Genomic DNA, 16482 nt, shown 5'->3' on the forward strand with positions numbered 1-16482 from the left:
GACCCAGGGATCTGTTTTAACAACTCCTCCTCCCTCCCACCCCAGGGGATTCGGGATTTGGATGCTGGCTGCAGTCTGGGGCCCACAGGGACCCAGAAGACGACTGCCAATAATGCAGCCCTCCCCGCCTCCCCCTTCAGACTGCACACAGCTTCTGGAGGCCTCCGGTATGCTAAGTAGGTATGCTAAGTACTCTCTGTTAGGTGCAAGAGATGCAAAGATGACTAAGATACAGCTCCCACCCCCCAGGAATGCAGAAAGAAAAGGCAGAAGAGAGCAGGGAAGCACATCGGGCCACGTGGACCAGCTCTGTTAGATTCCTGGCTCCCCACCCAACACCCCCACCCCAACCCGCCTCCACCCTCACGCTGAGTGATCTCGGGCAAACTAATCTTTTAGAGAAGAGGCCTCAATTTCCCCATTTGCCCTCTCTGTGGAGATAATCATATTGATCAGGTTATGGAGCTGTTGTGAGATTTCAGTGAAGTCATGCGTGCAAGGCCCTCGGCACCAGGCCTGGCCCGCAGGAGGAAAGGAGCGGCCATCGGGTCCTGTTATTTTCAGGGCGCAGAGGGAGGGCCTGAGGAAGGCATGGGTCACCCCCACCTGGCCAGGAAAAGCTTCTGGGGAGCAGGCATATTTGAAGTTGATCTTGGAAGGTGGATCATTCCCTGTAAAGAAGGGTATAGGCTGGATCCAGGTGGCTCTGAGGCCCCCGCGTTCCCAGGTGACATTCTGGGGTATCTTGGGGATTCCCCAGCGGCCCTAAAAGCCCTGGCAGCATTATCTGGCTACCATGTTGTTCTTGTCCACCATCCTGCCCAGGTTCGCTTTAAGAACATTTTAAAGGTCAGAATCACCTTCTGTGGTTTTCTGAAGGGCTAATACGCCACACAAGTGGCTACGTCTCTCTTTCTGGCTTCCTCCCTCCTCATGGAGAAATGTGGTTGAAACAGGGATTCACCATGGACCAGCTCAGCACCCGCCTTTCAGCCATCCTGATGGGAATTTCCTTCCGAGCCTCTGCCACGGCCTCTCTGACTTTCCCATAGTTTGCAGAAACACGGAATGTTGGGTCCCGGAGGGGCGCTCACCCGCACCTCACCTTAGCTCCCTCCCATCTCCACCACCAGGACCCTGAAGTCCCCTGCAGCAGAGTTCATATTTTTTCCCCCAAATAATGATTTTCCCTTCATTTTTATTAATTTAGAAAGCTCAGCACACACCCCACTCCTGCGCCCCCTCTATGGATCTATCCCCCTGTCCGCATCAGGAACCTGGGCCTCCCATCCTCCTCCTCCTCCTCTCCTTTTATTTCCGTGGCCCGTTGATTGGAAAAGAGCAGGCCTCCCTCTTCCTCCCAACTCCACAATTGTCACCGCCAATTAGTGCATTGTTAGGACACACAATGGCGTTACTGTAGCCAGTGGAATGGGAGGCCTTTGTGCTTCTCCAGCCGGCCGTGGGGGCAGTCAAGTTTCATTTAGGAACTTAAAACACTACACCAGAAGAAAAATGCTATCGGAGAAGAAAAAAAAGGGGGGAATAAAAGGAGAGAGAGAGAAAAAAAGCACATGCAAAAAAGAAAAAAAAAAAGGAGAAGGTGAAGATAAAGATGAAGGAAAAGAAAGGCAGGCGGCAAATGTTGAAAAGAAGAGGGAAAAAAAATCTGCTATTCAGGAGTTAGCCCGAATTCATGAAAAGGTCCAAGTAGTTGCTACATACTGACGCCCCCCTCGGAACACAAAAAGGGGCTCGAGCTTAACAGTAATTAGTGGTCTGATTATGCTTGGAACACTGTGTGTCTTTAGAGGATTTTTCCAACTTCTCGATTTTTTTTTTTCCAGTCTTCACAAATAGAGGAGGTGGGCGGAGAAAGGTCGGGGTGTGGGGAGGGAAGGGGCCTGCCAGCCACACCCCCCACCCCCCAACAGTCTGGGGTGGGGGGGCGTCCAGCCTTTTTCTTTGACAGGTAAATTGGATTTTATTCTCTAAAGCTTGTAACTAATTACAGAGGGTATTTTTCTGTAAGAACGTGACATATGGGTGCGTTTTAGAGTCACTGTTTTGTTTGTTTCAAGTACCTTTCGAGCAGCCTAGCCCTTTTTGCAGCCTGGAAGATGCCCCTAGAGGCCCAGCCCTTTCATCCGGAGCCCATGGGTTGTGGATTTTTTCTGTCAGCAAAACTTTTATGTCCAGGAGAACTTTTTCTGCTTGTAAAATTAATATTCCAGTTTAAACATGAGACAGACCTGAAAAAGCCTTGGCTCCTGAGCTGGTATTCATTCAGAGCATTTGTCAGCTAGCTCTTGGGCCGGTGTTTTTCCTCCCTCTTCCTCCTCACTGATCCTTAATAGGATCGGATAAGTTCTCTGCTTGTTCGAGCTCTCAGCACAGGAAAGTGCTCTGGGCAAAGAAGCCACCCTGAAGTTAGGCTAGTCTCCTGGATGTCCAAATTCATTCTCTCTCTCCTTCTCCCACCTGGCCCCCACCACTCTCTCCAGTTTCAAGAAAGTGCGAAGGCTCCCAAGTCAGGCTTGCCACCAAACAAGGATATTCATGTGCTGCTGCCTTTAAATTTTTTCTTGTAACAACGTAGCCAGGGACAGCCAGTTCATAGCTTGTACCTACTTCACTCTGTTACTTGTGTTTTTTATTTCCCTTCAAATGCATTAAACATGTCTCCTCTTTCCCTCACTCTCTGGCTCAGATGGGACTTTTTTGTTTGTTTGTTTTGTTTTACAAATAAGCTAATGGAGACATAATTTCATGCAACGTTTAAATAAAATCACCCCCGTTTTAGAACCAAGAGAGTCCGAATTTACTCAGGACTGTCTCAGCGTGAAGTATAAGCAAAGGACTCTGGGAATGGGGGTGGGGCGGGGTCCAGGAATGTGAAGACCTGAGTTCTAATCCACATCCCAGTCAGCCAGTGACAATGGGCAAGTCTCGAGACTTGGGTGAGGCGCACGGTATTCCTGTGTTGGCGTGTAAAGGGGAGGGGGGTGTCACTGTACTCCCCTTCATACGGAGATGTCCTTGGAAGAGACATCCTATGAAGCGGAGGTACTCCAGGCACCCCTGGTGCTGGCACCGAACACACACTGGCTTCCTTCCCTGCTGTCTGCTTCAGGAGGGCCAGAGGGGGTGCCCTCCGCGGTGGTCCTTTCTTATGTACTCCCTCCCAGCTGCGCTGCGGGATTGCTCCGTGCTCTTGGTGAGTGCCTGGTCACACACTGGCTCTCCTACCCCGACAGCACCTCCCAAAAGGAGGGCAGGTCCTGATTCAGTCAGGAAATGAAAAATGAAACCCTCTGAAAGTGGCCTATGGAATGTCACAAATACCCAAGTCAGGAAACGCAGATCGAGGGCAGCATATGGAAACTGTGACGACTGACTTCCTCTGAGGCCGTGTTCCTAAGGCCGGAGGAGAGGCGGGGACTGACTCGGTCCCAGAGTCGGGCCAGGAAAACAGCCCCGTGCAGGGAACACAGTAAGGTAGGTCCTGGAAGGTTCTTGGCAAGGGGTCAGGACCTCCCTCCTTCCCTCCGCCCTCAGCCTTTTGCTCCAGGAGGGGTGACAGGAACCCAAAGACTCCACCACCTGCAAAGGAGGCGGCACAGGAGGTCTGAGTGGGGGACAGCCCGGCCGGCGCAGCAAGTGAGCCTTCGAGCCTGAAGACTGTGAGTCCCAGAGCTCACGCCCAGCCCTCGCCCCACTTGCACTATCCAGTCAGCGTCTTGTTACCAAGGTCACCACCTACTACCTTGTCCTCCGTCCTCTCTGCCCCACTGTCACCTCTGTCCTCATCGGTCCTCTCTCACCGAGCCATTTCGGTCCCTTCTTACCCAGCCTTCCTGCCAAGCCCCTCAGTGCTGCCCGAAACATGGCCTTTGCCGAATGAAAGCCTGATCTTGCCTCACCTCAGCTTAAAAATCTCTCATGTCTCTCAGTCACCTTCAGGACACAGTCCAAACTCCAAAGCACGACTGAAAAGCCCTTGATAACACGGTCCTACCTTTCTCTCTAACGTCCTCTCCTGCCGCCCGGATGGCCTTGTGGGCGTGCGGCCTGTGCATTTGCACAGGGCCCCATGCTTGATGTCATGGGACCCCACAATGTGGTGGCCGGTCCTTCCTTTCTCCCTCCTGCCATTCCACATTCCTCCAACACCAAGCTTCTCAGTTCTCCAAAGCATTTCATCATTCCTTCTATTTTTGAACACTGTACTTGTTATTTGCTAAGATTCTCATCATCCATCAAAACTTTGCTTACACATCCCCTTCTCTGAGAATCTTTCCTGGCCAAATAATGTATCACTCCTTTGCAAATGTCTAATGTTCAACTTATCACAGCTTATTATTTACTTCCTGCCTCAACTTATAGGTTATAAACTCCAGCACAGCAAAAATTGACTTGCACAGTACCAGATTTCTAAGGCTTGTCTGAGTAACACTGAATCACGTGCTATATTTAAGAAATAAATGTTTATTGAAAGTCTCATTACATTTTCACTCCAATGACCATACCCATGCTATGTGTGCACATTTATTGTAACTCTATATCCTCACTCTAGCCTCTACTCGGTCCCTTAGGGCCATGGTGCAGGTCACCGCTGTCTAGAACCAGTAAAGTGGTCTCTGTTAACTGGTGAGCCTTAAAGTAACACTGTTCAATAGAATTTCCTGCAGTGAAAGAAGTATCCTGTACAGAAGTTGCTGGCCACATGTGCTAACAAGCACTAGAAACGTAGCTAATGCAACTGAGGAGCTGAATATTTAATTTAATTTAATTTTAATTAATTTAAATTTACATAGCCACATGTGGCCAGAAGCTCCCAAAGGGGCAGCTCAGCCTTCCATGATTACCGATCCCTGCCATGGGCCAGGGAACAAGTCTGCTCACAAGCCTTTTGCTGCTTCAGAAAGACTTCTATGCAAATCACAAGCCTTTGAGCACCTCCTGAGGAGAAAGATTTTCAGTGAAGAAGTAGACAGTCTTTTCTGCCTTCCTTGATTTAAACCAGCAACCTCTTTCTATACACATTCTGCTAACAACCACAGTTTGGGGCTCCCCTGTATAGACATACTTGGTCTTACCTGTGAAATGAAGGGGGGAAAAAAAAAAAGTCTTCCACACCTGGGAGGGAAATACCTGTTGGAGTCAAGTGTTTCTATTATGGTGACCAAGGGCGATAAGACGGGCCTACATTCCTTTCCTCGGGCGCTGATGAAGGACTCCTATCGACGTTGCTTACAGCTCTCCACAGGGCATTCGAGGCCAGGACTGTTTGGACAGGACACCAGTGCAGGGTCACCCAGACGCTGTGTTGTTAAAGACTCTGAGGAAAGCAGAGAGAGAGGCAGAGGATCCTGTTTTCAAGGTGCATTGTTTCTTTCGGTGAGGACTTCTGTAACTGATACAGGTAACAATGGATCATCTGGGGACAATTTCAAAGATGAGAGCAGCTCAGTGAGTAGAAATCGCAACCAATCTAGACGGCCGAGAATCAGGACACCGCATGCAAATCATAGAAGAGAGAGCCCCTCCGCCCCTCTACTTAAAATGATCCGCGAACTTGCAGAAATGAGAAAACCCCTTTAGGATTTAAATTATAATTCCAAATGCTATTTTAAATTATCATCAAAAAGACAAATTAATTTTCAGGCCCTCAAGTAAAACATGGGTGTCTCCCATCTCCTTCGCTGCCCCCACGGCCACCACCTTGTCACTGCCTCCAGGTTCCCTAGGGGCACTCCTTGATTTCACAGGCCCCCATAGCAGGAAATTCTAGAAAATTAGCTACATCTATGACTGAGAAGTTAGGATGAGAACGAGAGAAATGATAGCTGAAACTGGGGCGTTTTTCCTTCAGGTTCTGCTGATTATATTTAAAAACATGTACACGGCATTCTTTCCGGAATCATCAAATTCAATTTGAAGGGTCCTTCTTAACCCTTCTTCTCCTCTGTAAGAGCAGTTGTTCATACTAATTATTCTCAGTCAGCTCTAAGGTTACAGACTCTCTGAAATGGTTGTACGCTACAAAAATACTTTATCAGTCAGTATTTGGGTCTAGAGCTTGTATTTAAGAGTTGTATACAAAAATCGTAACCCGACCTTTGGCCCCAGAGGCATCACTATTTGTCTGGTGACACAAGGAACAAAGTTTAAAGAGCAATACAAGAACTAACAGAGGTCTGTATTCAGCCATGAGTTATAAACTCCCACAGATCTCTGTGGGCTCCAGTCAGGAGGCAGCAGTCACTGAGCTGAGCAGAGCCATCTCCCAAGGAGGACAAACCGGAGCCGTCGCACTGGCCTGATGAGGCTCCTCCAGACTTAGGAACGGGCAGCACCTCAGAGAAGCAATCCTGGGAGGAGGAGGAGGAGGGACTTGGCCAGCGAAGCCATGGAACTCTAAGGTTCAAGGACACACAGTCACTCCAACCTGTGTCCCCACACCCAAACATGGGGCACAGAGCAAAATCACACGACCTCCTTCCTGTTCCCCTCCCACTACGTACACAGGCAGAGTCACCTACGCCTTTGGTTTCTGTTAGTAACCAAGTAACCCTGATGCCACAGATAAAGAATACGATAATCGTCAAGATTTCAGCGCCTGCCACCAAAGGGACAGGGATGAAGTCCCAACTCTCCTATGTACCATGAGCTGTGTGAGCCTCAGCAAGAGATTTGGCCTTCCTAGGCCCTCCACATCTGTGAAATGGGGATGAGAACGGTTACCTTGCAGGATAATTATGAAGATTAAATAAGATCAAAGAACAGATGTACAGCATTCAGCAAATTATTTGGTACATATTAAGCCAATAAGTGGTAGGCTTAGTATTGATGTTTTCTTTCCTGGAGATGAAATAGGAAATAAGAAGACTGAGTTAAGACTGTTTCTTTTACACTCTTTTCTTTTCTAATCTACAGGTTATTTAATTACTAACTATTTTCATTTTGACAGAGCCTGTGGCAGTACAGTTTCACTACAGTGCTTTTCAAATAGCAGAAACTTAAATTATCTATTATTTTCATAGCAATTTGGCTTCATTTTTTTTTTTTTCTGAGACAGGTAGAACAGGTTAAACTTAGGGAAAATTGTGCTGTGAAGTATCATGAAGAATTTAATTAGTTTCTGGATTCAACCCATCCCAGTAAGTCCTAGAAAGGAAACCCTGATGAAACCACATGCTGTCCAGTAGTTAGTCAGCAAACGTTTATGAGGCACCACACAGCAGGCCCTCTGCTGCACACAGGTGGCCACTTGAGTGTGTGCTCTATTTTTATAATAAAAATTCTCATCAATAAATATTCCTTAAATAATCAAAAAGATCACGACGGGCACTTGGATCTGAAATGATGTAGAAACTTATTTCAAATGTGTGTAATTGGCCCTGTACATAAAAGAAAGACTATCCAGACTATATAAAGACTGTCTCAGATCCCATTAAAAACCATACCTGACAAGGAGCAATCCACAGAAAAGAGAACTTAAATTGTCAATAAACACAGGAAAGATACAATGGAATATTATGTAGTTAAAAAGAACGCGTTAACATAGAATTACCACATGATCCAGCAGTTCCACTTCTGAGCATGTATCAAAAGAACTGAAAGCAGGACTCAGAGTTGGACGCCCATGTTCAGAGAAGCATTATTCGCAACAGTCAAAAGGTGGAAACAACTCGAGTATCTATCAACAGATGAATGGATAAACAAAATGTGACACTTACATACAACAACCTGTTATTAACCCTTGCGAAGGAAAGAAATTCTGATACATGGTACAAGGTGAATGAACTCTGAAGACATTATGCTAACTGAAATAAGCCGGAGCTGAGAGGACCAATACCGTGTGATTCCATGTAGATGATGCAGCTGGCGTAGGGAAATTCATAGACAGAGAGTAGAAGAGTGGCTGCAATGGGTGCGGAGTGCAGTTGGGGAAAATGAAAATGAAAACGTTCTGGGAATGAATGGTGGCGATGGCTGCATAACAAGGTACTTAATGTCACTGAACTTAACACTAGTTAAAATGCTTAATTTTATGTTATGTTACCACAAAAAAAAAAAAAAAAAAGAGTATTTCCAAATTTGGACTCCAAAATAACTATCAAACTATCATTCTTCTTTTCTTTTTAATTATGCTTAAGAAATATTCCTTCCCCTTTCATCACTAAACTTGGAAAAGAAGCCAAGGTAGACACAAAAAGAGGTCTAAGATATATCATTATGTGCAAAAGGTTGATTAATAAAATAATTTTTTATTTCTGTTAAGAAAAAAAAAATTGTATATGTAAAAGCGTAGAAAAATGTCTCTAAGAAAACACCCAAACTGACCACAGAAGCCGCTTCGGAGGAGGAGAAGGAGGGGTGAATTAATACTTCTGATTTACCTTTGTTGTTGAATAATTTAAAAATAGATACATAAAAAACCAGGGAGGAAGCCTAGGGTCTCCTGCCCAGTGGGGTTGGCAAACTAGGCCCAGGGCTGCCGTATCTGATTTTGAACACATCCTAAAGTGAAAAACAGGCTAATACAGGCCCAGAGTATAAAGAAACCAATCAGATTGCAAATACTGTGCATCTCTGTCTGTCAAAATAAAAGCATACCTGTGAGATCATGAGTTTCAGGTTTCGGTGTGGAAAACATGGCCACCACAGCCCAACTATGAGAGGCTGGGAGGCAGCAGCTCAGCTTTGAGCCAGATGTATAGAAATCTAAGTACCATGACACCACATTTTACTGTTGTGATATAGGCAAACTGTTTAACCTCTCCAAGCCTCAGTTTCCTCATCTGAAACATGGTATAACAAGAATGCAGATTTAGGTGAGGGAGGGGCAGGGTAAGAGTTCCAAAACATCTGGTATACACCAAGCACCCAGTAAATACCATTAATATAAAGTAATAAAGTCTTATTTCCTTAAAAGGATACCTGAAAGGTAGGCCTTTCAAAAACCAAAGTCAAAGCTATTTCTCCTCCTTGTGCAGTACCTGGCATGTGGGAGAGGCATTTAGTAAATAGGACCCTGGGGCATTACCCACTGGACCCATGGTTCTCAAACCTCAGCGGGCGTCCAAATGATCTGCGGAGTGTGTTAAAAACACAGAATCCTAGAGTCCAATCCCCAGAAATTGGATTCAGTTGGATTGGAGCATGGCCCCCAAATCTGCATTTTACCTCCATTGCGGCATACAGGGCACTTAAGAAGTCCTGTTCCAGGAGTAACACTTGAAAAAGATGAGACAGTTCAAATGTCCTCTGCCCCCAAACCCTCAAAATGCCCCTTCCCTACTCCACTTTCCCTTCTTTCTCTGCAAGAGAATAACTTTTCGTCTCCCTTCTCCAGAGTTTTGGAAAGTACAGTTTCTAGAAAAAAACATGCCCTTGCTATTTCTTGATAAGGTTTCAACAGGACTGTATTTAAGAGAGAAGAGAGGGGAGGAAATTGAGGAAGAAAGGAAAAAAGGAAAGACAGCCCCTTGAAGAGGGTAAGAGAACACCAGGAAAGCAGAGGTCTTCAGAAAGTTTGGCATTTAAACGAAAAAGACCAAAAATCCTTAAATATCCCATCTCACGGGCAGACAGACCTTTTCCATCCTCCAGGCCAAAATCCAAAGAGTTTTCCAGTTGGGAGGAACAGCAGAAATGAGAGAGAAAAAATGGGCAGGAGAAAAGAGGCTGGGGCACGTAGAGGGAAGCAAACTGACAACCACGGGCAGGACAGAACAAAACTTGGATGTGAGTTCAGGCCTAGACAAAGGGTCCCTTTTTCAGTACCTTTTAAACAAAACATAAATAAAAATAAAAACTTACCTAATGGGTTTTTTTTTTTTTTTTTTTTTTTTTTTTTTTTTGGTTTCCTGCCGCTCTACAAACACCAACTAATGAATTCGTCTGCACAGGACGGCCCCTCCAGGCCCCTCCAGAGGGAGGTAAACAGTGACAGGCTCTTAGGCCATATCTGCTAAGTAAACCAGAACTACAATGGGCTAGAAGTTAAGCAGCTTGTGTGGCAAGAGGCTTCGTAAAGTTAATTAATTGTGTCACGTCTGAAGCTGATAAAGCAGGCCTAGTGGGTGGTTATTTTAAAGTCTCACTAGAAGCTGAAAATTAAAATAGTTGCTTCTTCCAGAAATTTGAGGTTCCAGGATCAAACCTTACTAAAACTAGGGCCTCAAATGAAGGAACAGAGTTAATCAGAGAAACCTGAGGAATTGTAGTTGGCAGGGAGGGGGAAGAGTTGCCTGTTAAAGTTTTGCTAATGCAGCCATTAGCCTGGATTTTTCACTCAAAAGACAATAAAGACACATGCACCAATACAAGACTCGTGAATGACATTCGAGAACCCATTTATTCTGCTTTAGATCCAGAGGCTGTCCGGCTGTGACCCCTCCCCACCACGCCTATACTCCTTCCTTCCAATGGGCATAATTATTTTTTTAACTGTTTGTTATAGGGAATTTCAAACATACCTGTGAAGCCCCACACCTCAGGCACTTGTTACTCAGCCTCAACAATGGATGCGTGGTGAATCTTGGTTCATCTAAACCCCGAGTTTCTCAAACTTGAGTATCAGAATCACCTGGGAGGCTTGTTAAAACAGATTGATGGGCCCCTCCCTCAGAACTTCTGATTCCTTTGGTCTGAGTTGGGACCTGGGAATTTGTATTTCCAAGCTCCCAGGTGATGCTGGTGCTGCTGGTCAGGTACCCACACTCTGAGAGCCGCTGATCTCCACATCCACTCCTTTTCTTCCTGGTATTGTTATTAAAGCCAATCTCAGCCATCATATCATCTCATCTGAAATGGTGATCTAAAGGATACTACTATTATCATGCCTAAAAAACGATTATTGATTAATGTCATCAAATATCTGGTAAGTGCTCAAATGTCCAAATGTCTTATAAATGTCGTAATTCTTTTCGTTTGTTTATTTTGATCAGACTCCAAATAAGGTGTATATTTTGTGATTGCATAATATGTCTTCAGGTCTCTTTTAATCTTTAACTCTCTAACTCTCTTATTTCCTTGCAATTAACGTGTTGATGAACCTTTATTATTTTTAAAGGTAGAAGAGCATAGCGACAAGCTCTCTAGAGCCCAGCTGCAGGCTTGGCTCCACCACCAGCCTTGAGACCTTGTCAGGTGAGTTAACCTTCCTCAGCACAGGGGTGCTAATGGCCAGCTCTTTGCGGAAGGGGGACACAACACTGATGTGCACATTCGTCAATTTCTGTGGTGTAAATACTCCCGGCACAGCGGATTTCAGGCGGCCGACATAATGCCGCGCAATGCGGAGCTGGGCGGGCAAGTGCAGTGGCACCTGGATGTACCAGTGTTTTCACCCCACAGACACGGCAGACATAAATAACCTCTGAAGCGCAGACCCTAGTGAACGGTCGTTAAACCATTAGGAAGTGACGGCCTCGGAGTATCTGTTACTTTTGTTTTTAATATAGTTTAATTATAAGTTTATGTAATTTAAGTTCTAACAATGGTCGTGTTTGACCCCTAGCTTGCCAAATTCCCCGAAGTCTTGCAGTTGGCGCTGGCCTCTGCACACGGCGGTCTCTGAGCCTCAACTTTCTCACCTGCGAAGTGGGAGGCATAAAAGCAACAGTGCCGGGTGGTGAGGGTGGAGGAAGCCCGTGCTCTGGAGCACATGGTGAAGATTCAGCGAATGTGCGTGGCGAAGCGACGGCAGGTATTTCATAATATTTTTACTAGCACCCCCTGGCCGGGAAGGGACAGCAGCGCAGTAGGGGACGTATCAGATGAAGCTGGTTTCAGAACTCCAGGGAAAGAAACAGCCAGAAGGGTGTGAGCTCAGCACCCCTAGGCCCTGGAATTGGCCCTTGGGCCTGGCTTGATTACCACACAAATTCCAACTGCCTGGGAGAAATGCAATCAGGCCTGCTCCACCCCTCCACTTTACACAGAGGCCACTTAAACTGTTTGCTAAAATCAAGACCCTTCTTTTGAGGTAGATCAGGTTGCTGGGCAAGGTGATTATTGTTTCTAATGGTCTGCAAACAGGTTCTCAACTGTTAACCCTTGCAGCCTCTGGGAACATGTGGACAAGCCAGACCAGGAGCTCAGGGCTGAGAGATGCTACAAGAATGAGGCTGGATTCAGGAGCATCCTGTGCTGGTGATCAAGTTGAAGCTCATCTCCAGGCTGAGTGTTAGCACCTAGGCTCGTTCCTGGTGGTCTCAGGTTCCTAGGAGGCCCTGAGTTTAAGCTAGGGACTGGAGAATTCATAGGCATGACAAACATTGTCCACACAATACATAAATTAAAGAGGCAGGATCAAGTGACATTAAATCTTTCATGCCTGTCAGACTTTGAATTCTCAGGCCATCGCTTCCTACCTGTGTGAGCTTGGGCAAGTCACTTAACCTCTCGGAGCCTCAGTTTCCTCATCTATACGATAAAGGTTTGTACCCTGTAGGGTTGTGGGGCAAATGATAGATAATGCGTGTAGACCCCTTAGCAAAATACTTGGCATATAATGCGTACACAATAAATAGTAGTTGCTGTTGTTATTTTCATAATATTTTAATACATGTAGATACTGTCCTAGTTAATAAAATGCAGATCCAATTAAAGACATTACATTTCATTAAGAGTAGTTTTTCCTTTTAATGTATTTTCTCATTAATAGATATTACGAGTATTATAGGGAATGTCTTGGAGTGTTTACACTTTAAGACGGGGTCCTCATTCTGGAGAACCATTCATCCAGGCTATGAGAGGTCAGCACCTTCTCCACACACCTCAGGAGGGCTCAAGCCCATGAAGGCGTTTTTCACAGTTGGAATGCAAAAAAGACAACTGAGGATTAAACAGCATCACTTTAGATGTCAAGAAGAGAAGCAGCAATGAGAAGAAATCCGGGATGAGGTCGGTAGAGGATGTGGCTCCCTAAATGGTTTTTAGAAAATATGTTACCAGAACATTCTTTTACCGCTTAGCAGCATCCACAAAATCTTTCGGAGCAGTCTAACATGGAAAAACAGTATTCAACACGAAAATAGGCAATGGTTGAAACTCGGAAATGGCTATTTTAATCAGGTTGCTTAGCTCATGAAAAGCCTTTACTTAGCTCTACGTGTTATCACGGGGCAGGTTCCAGCCCAGTGGACAGCATGGACAGTGTGAGCCCATTTATGTGAAAGTATATGCCCAGAAAGAGTCTCTGGAAGGTTATTGCATGAAATAAACAGCAGTTAGCACAGAGATGTGAAATTTGAATGTGGGAAAGTAAGTTTTCCTAACTTCATTACTTCTGTATAAAGTTTTACAGCGGGCGTGTACTACCTCCCCCCCCCATTTTTAAAATTTAGATATAACTTCCAATACCGAAGAGGACAGACGTTAAGTGTACAGATAGATCAGTTCTAACAAATGCATATGCCCTGTAATCCCCAACCCTATCAAGATATGGAACATTTTCATCACCCCAAAATGTTCCCTCACGCCCCTTCCCACTTAATTCTCTCCTCCCCTAGAACCTTCACCCCCATCCTTGTAGCCCCTGCAAGCAAACACTAATCTGATTTCTAGTTTTGCCTGTTCTAGAACTTCGTGCAAGCAAAACCATACAGCATGTACTCTGGTGTCTGGCTTCCTTCATTCAGCATAACATCAGTGAGACTCCTCCATGTTGTCACCTATATCAGTAATTTGTTCCTTTTTATTGATGAGGAAGATTCCATTGCACGGACTTACCACAGTGTGTGTAGTCATCTGTCAATAGACGCCTAGGCTGTTATTCGTTTTCAAATATTATGAATAAAGATGGAAAAAAAAATCAGGTCCAAGTCTTTTTTGAGGACATATGTTTTCTCTCAGATAAATATCTAGAAGTGGAATTGAAGGATTAAAGTTAACTGTTTTCTACATTCTTACTGAGGGCTTCGTGATCCACTGTCAGGATGAAATTGAGGCAAAGAGAACTAGGAGAGAAAAAATTAAAGCTGGGTCAAGGAGGAGGCAGCATTTTAGAGCAGAAGATGACAGGGACCATAATTTGGGTGACCCCAGCCAGCCTAGGCTTCTCCGCAAACTGGCTCTCGTCTTTGGGTAAATCAAGCCCTCAGGGTCCCAGATTCCTCATCTGGAAAAGAGGAGCAATATTAGCATAACTTGCTTTATTGTGCCTCGCAGATATTGTTTTTTTCACAGATTGAAGGTTTGTGGGATCCCTGTGTAGAACAAGTCTATCCGCGCCATTTTTCCAACAGACTCGGATGATGGTTATCATTTTTTACCAATCAAGTATTGTTAATTATGTCCATTGTCTGTTTAGATATAATGCTATTGCACACTTAATATGCTACAGTATAGTGTAACCATAACTTTTTTATACATCAGGACACCAAAAGATTTGTGACTCTATTGCGATATTTGCTTTATTGCGATGGTCTGGAACCGCGCCTGCACTGTGTCCGAGGTGTGCCTCTAATGGTAGGGAGGTGGAAGGTAGGGGCAGATGTTTGCAGATGGACACATCGAGAATGTGAGTGGGTCATTAGCAGATCTCTCATCCTGACTTTGAGGCAAGAAAACACACTCAGCATCCCCATCATTGAGCGTAAGTGAGGAAAAGATGGCTTTCTGCATGTGGCTAGGGAAGAATGAATAAGTGACTAAGCTAGACCTAGAAAGTTTGCCCTGTGTAGTCTCCAGCTCACAGTTTACCAGGGCCAATTTCTTATCTTCTGCACCTGTTCTTCCTTCCTTCACAGTCCCACAGGGCGGAGGATCCAGGGCCAGACTTCACATGCTGGTAATATCTAAATTCTCTGGCGGGGTGGACTAGGGTGCCGGTGGGAGCGGCTTGCCATGTGAAAGGTCACGGAAGGCACGGGATGCCCTTCAGGACTTGTAGAGGGGAGCTTTGCCAGCGAGACTTCTTCCCTGGACTCTGGCAGACAACGGCACAGCAGAGGCCATGAGAAGGTCCCTGGGAGTCACCAGTCGCCATCTGTGTGGCCCCATGGTGGCTCCTGCATGTGCATTGTCGTCCCTACTGCACAGCGACCTCCCAGGGGTCCGGAGAGCTGCGTTTTCAGTTTACATCTCATCAAATTCCCTGTAAATAGTAGAACCCTTTCAATAATGAATAAATGAATGAACCATCCTTCTTGTGGCTTCAAGTTGAGGAGGAAAGACGCTGAGGCAACATTTTTAAAGCCACGCAGGATGGCCGCATTGCCCAAGTGACCTAATGCTGGAATCATTATTTCCAGAGCGTTAGATTTTCCTGCTGCCAATTCCAATATAAGTCTCAAAATTCTACGTCCCTTCCATGAAACTTTCCCCTTGTTTATAGGCAGGAATATTTTCCCTCTGTGTTCCTGCCTCTGGCAAGATTTTAAATATCGTCAGGGCAGAAAAGTACACCACTCAAAGTGGGGAGAAAAAGGAGAATGTGAGCGTTATTATTTTACGGAATTTTCCCCTCCTGGCCAGCAGAGTGTCTGTGGTTCTGATTACAATAATTTTGCCTGGATCCATTAGCTCTTATTTTATCGAAATGACTTACTCCTGTTTTTCTTTCCTTGCTCCCGAAGGCGCGGCCTTGGGAGGGAGACCGTTTGGCAGCTGGGAGAAGTGTAGGAGCAGGAGGGAAGAGCAGGCTCTGGACTTGAATATGAAGCAAAGGCCTGAATTGTAAAGCCGATGCTGCTCCTTTTGGAAGGCTGCAGAGTCCCCTCGAGTTACAGCACCCACGGAGCAATAGCACCACTGACTTTTATGTAAACATCGGTGTAACTGGGAACTGAAGCCCAGGTTCTTTAGGTTCGAGTCCTAGCTCATCATGAGCCACGCTGGCCTGGATGAGTCACTTCACACCCAGGGACTTCAGGGAGCTTCCAATCAGAAACACATGTAAAATGGCTAAAACAGAAGTTACAGTAAGAGGTACTGAGGACTGAGGTTCAGGGATAAAGAGAAAAGCAGTTCAAGAAAGTCTGCAATCAGCTGCTTCCAGTGTTTTCCAATCTTCTCTCTCACTAACCTACTTCTTAGTTCCCCAGCCAAATGGAACGGCCTCTCAGCCACGCGCACGCACACATACACACACACGTGCACAGATTTCGCACTGGGCTCTAGGTGTTTACTGGGTCTAGAATGCTCTTCCCTCATTCCTGAAGGGTCAAATGTTTCCTTGTCAGGACGTGATGCGGGGGGTGTAGACACTGAGCAAGGCCTGCAGATGTGAGAATCCCGGCCCCACTCACTCCTGCGCATGTGTGGCTTTGGGCGAGTTCCTCTACCCCTTTCCCAGTGTGCAACATGGGACTAGTATTACCTTTAGTCCTCTTGTGAGGACTAAATTAGAGAGTATATGTTTAGCATAATGCTGGCACACGATAGGTACTCCAATACATGAGTGAATAAAAGTACAGGATGACCCACGAGTGTTTGGAGAGCCAGGGAGAGTTAGATATGATCGGA

The 16482-nt window shown here is 45.6% G+C and overlaps 1 long non-coding RNA gene across 2 annotated transcripts; it reads left to right on the forward strand.

Moving 5' to 3' along the window:
* The first annotated feature begins 4815 nt into the window (after nt 1-4815).
* Nucleotides 4816-15581, forward strand: LOC107505163. Of its 2 annotated transcripts, none has more exons than XR_001595638.2 (3): nt 4816-5425; nt 11084-11160; nt 11531-15581. It is a non-coding gene; the product is annotated as an uncharacterized LOC107505163 (long non-coding RNA). The 2 variants fall into 2 exon arrangements; XR_001595641.2 differs by lacking the exon at nt 4816-5425 and adding an exon at nt 9969-10891.
* Nucleotides 15582-16482: the final 901 nt, after the last annotated feature.

Source organism: Rousettus aegyptiacus, unplaced genomic scaffold (genome assembly GCF_014176215.1).
Source record: "Rousettus aegyptiacus isolate mRouAeg1 unplaced genomic scaffold, mRouAeg1.p scaffold_m13_p_2, whole genome shotgun sequence".
NCBI classification, from domain to species: Eukaryota; Metazoa; Chordata; class Mammalia; order Chiroptera; family Pteropodidae; genus Rousettus; species Rousettus aegyptiacus.